Source organism: Macrobrachium nipponense, chromosome 6 (genome assembly GCF_015104395.2).
Source record: "Macrobrachium nipponense isolate FS-2020 chromosome 6, ASM1510439v2, whole genome shotgun sequence".
NCBI classification, from domain to species: Eukaryota; Metazoa; Arthropoda; class Malacostraca; order Decapoda; family Palaemonidae; genus Macrobrachium; species Macrobrachium nipponense.
The window spans coordinates 108,102,511-108,105,403 of NC_061108.1; positions in this window are offsets into that span (position 1 = coordinate 108,102,511).

Consider the following 2,893-nt stretch of genomic DNA (forward strand, 5'->3'; position numbering starts at 1 on the left):
TATATCGTTCAAATAATAAAGATAGAAGATTTCTAACAAAGAGAGAGAGAGAGATAATTAATTAAGTCACCCTGTCACTAACATTTGGGCGCGATCAAATCTGCATTTAATTTTGTTAATACTATCAGCAAATATCTTTGTTAAAGCAAAATTGAGAATTGAAGGAAAAGGTCGAAGCCGGGCTACACGTCATCAATTGTAACAATTGCAATTTGGCTTAAGTAGAAGAGACCGCAAGAAACCTCGATAACAGTAACGGGAAGCACAAAGATCCGTTGATGTTAATAAGAGAAACAATACAATAGTCATATACTGTTGGGATTTCGACCGTAGAATAAATGTTAGGATTATAAGCTTTTATACAGTGTCAATAAAGAGCTGCATGGCTGTGGAGGAGGTCTTCACCAATTCGATACCAACAGTGGCTGGAAACAAATATTTTATTGCCTCATATAAGACAAAGGTTGGCCATGCCCTTAGAGTAGTGGTTCTCAACTGGTGGTCCATGGTGACATTTTGGGTAATCCAAAGCACATTCACTATATTTGGTAATAAACTGGAGAGTGGTACATGTATTTGTAAATTTACTTAAACGTAGTGAGAAGTCTTCTATCCAGGTAAATAATTGACCATTCATCTTATTGTATTCCTAATAAAAAATACTATGACAATCTTCAAGTTGTAATTCTGTGTAGTAATATTTCAGTCTAAAATGCTTATTTTCTATTATATTTATCATCACTCAAAAAAGGAATGGTCTACCCTTGAAACGAACTGCCTCAGAAGAACTAGGCTCTCCATTCAAAAAGGGGATTGGTCTACAAGATTTGCGTTTACTAGGCTGGTGATTCTAGACCTGAAACGAGCTGCCTCAGAGGAACTAAGCTCTCCACTCAAACACGGAACGGTCTACGAGATTTGCTTTTACTAGGCTGGTGGTCCTTGACCTGAAACGAGCTTCCTAAGAGGAACTAAGCTCTCCAATCAAACACGGAACGGTCTACGATCTTGCTTTTACTGGGCTGATGGTTCTAGACCTGAAACGAACTGTCTCAGAAGAACTAGGCTATCACTCAAACACGGAACGGTCCACGAGATTTGCTTTTCCTAGGATGGTGGTCCTTGACCTGAAACGAGCTGCCTAAGAGGAACTAAGCTCTCCAATCAAAAAGGGGATTGGTCTACGATCTTGCTTTTACTGGGCTGGTGGTTCTAGACCTGAAACGAGCTGCTTCAGAAGAACTAGGCTATCACTCAAACACGGAACGGTCCACGAGATTTGCTTTTACTAGGCTGGTGGTCCTTGACCTGAAACGAACTGCCCCAGAACTAAACTCTTCACATACCTAAGGGAAACTAATGATCTAGTCTTATCCCCTGGACTGATGGAATGACAGGTACCTCACTTACGTGACCCGTACCTAGGGTTAACGCCTCCTAGAGAGAGAATCAGATGGGTAATATAACCGAAACAAACCGGAATGGTTAAGCAGTCAGAAGATCAAGCAGGAACCTGATGTGGAGAATCTGTCCTTGTAAGTATTTAGATGTAGTTTCATTCCCTCTGGCCATGGCATGATGGCAGCAGTCCTTGTCAATCTCAAGGATTCACATTATATTGTTAATATATTTCTGTCAATATACCCAGATTTAACACACATGAAAAATGACTGATTTAATCCTTAATTTAAGTTGTTTCAAGAATATACACATTCAACGCACAATAAAATGTACTTTTTTTTTCATCCTCAATTTAAGTTGTTTTAAGAATATACCCAGATTTAACGCACAAGAAAATGGACTTCTTTTATCTTTATTTTAAGCTGCATGAAGAACATGGAAGCCCTTAAATTTTTGTCTTCCGGGGATCTGAGGCAATGTTGTTCTGTCATATTGCACGAATTGGATTTTGTACGAATCAGGAACAGAGAAAATTGAAGTTTTGAGGATATATTTTCACGGATCCAGATTAAGTATCTTTTACCAACAAGGTTATTGTGCTATTATTCTGATATGAAGTCTTTTCACTCATATATGTATGACTATCATTTATTTACTTTATTTATGGAAAATGAATGTCGATTAACATAATACAGAAACATCTCATGAAACAATACATCTTTTAATCGCAACAATTAATATGAAAATATTTCAATACATGGCAAAACTTAAAGAGATATCTCACTCTTTAGCCTATGTAGGCAACAAACGAAGTAATTCACGTGTCAGATTTGGCTACACAGACGAGCTAATTCCTTTTTCAGTCACGGCAGCTGATGAAATATTGCATGAGCTCTTTCGGGAAACTACAAAAGAACCGCTATTAACGTCGAAGAAAAATACGCATCTGAAAATAAGTTCACTATTAAATTGTCCTTGCCGTATTTCTCATAGGTCATTGCTTGTCTTCATTGTCTTCCGTGCAACTACCCTGTTGATTCTTCTTCTTCTTCTTCTTCTTCTTCCTCTCCTCCCCCTTCTTCTCTTTTCGTGTCGTGACGGCATGCACGATTCCCTAATGACGCCCAATCAGAAACTGGTTCTGGTCGGTTTTAACACACAAACGGTTCTGCAAGTCGAGGTTCATAATCAGGTAGTACCAGGGGCGGGGGCAGACTGTTTTGATAAGCCCATTTGCTTAGTCACGGTTCTCTCTGCCCGCTTACTGTTTCGTTACTGTTTTTGCAAGAATTCCGACGGGAGGGAGTGTGAAGCTGAGCAGCATTGGGGCATCTTGGGCGTCCGTGATTATTGCTGAAAGTGACAGACTTTCTCTGGTCGGTGAGTTTGGGTCACGACGAGAGCGGAAGACAAAACAGAAATAAGAGAAACAACTTTGTGACCTAATCTTCTTCAATCACTTGGCAGGAATCTTTTACCTCCTCATACTGTC